The following is a 258-nucleotide window of genomic DNA, read 5'->3' as shown; positions in this document are numbered from 1 at the left end:
TGATTATTCAATTTCCCCTACCGGAACACCGTTATATTTTAACAGTTTAATAGGGTCGGCAGGCCTTTGCCATAGCCAAGGGGTATGATGTAGAAAAGGGATTAGAAACGCGCTTAACAAGTGGCACGGCGCGCGAAGTGGCTTTCCCATAAGGAGAGCTGCAAAGTGCTATTTCACGCAAATCATTTTATCGTATTCAAGTATATACACTACTCGCTTTTCAACTGTTGTTCACTGTTCACTTTCCCTAGACAGTTT

This window comes from Nematostella vectensis, chromosome 1 (genome assembly GCF_932526225.1).
Source record: "Nematostella vectensis chromosome 1, jaNemVect1.1, whole genome shotgun sequence".
Lineage (NCBI taxonomy): Eukaryota > Metazoa > Cnidaria > Anthozoa > Actiniaria > Edwardsiidae > Nematostella > Nematostella vectensis.
This window is presented reverse-complemented; position numbering follows the sequence as displayed.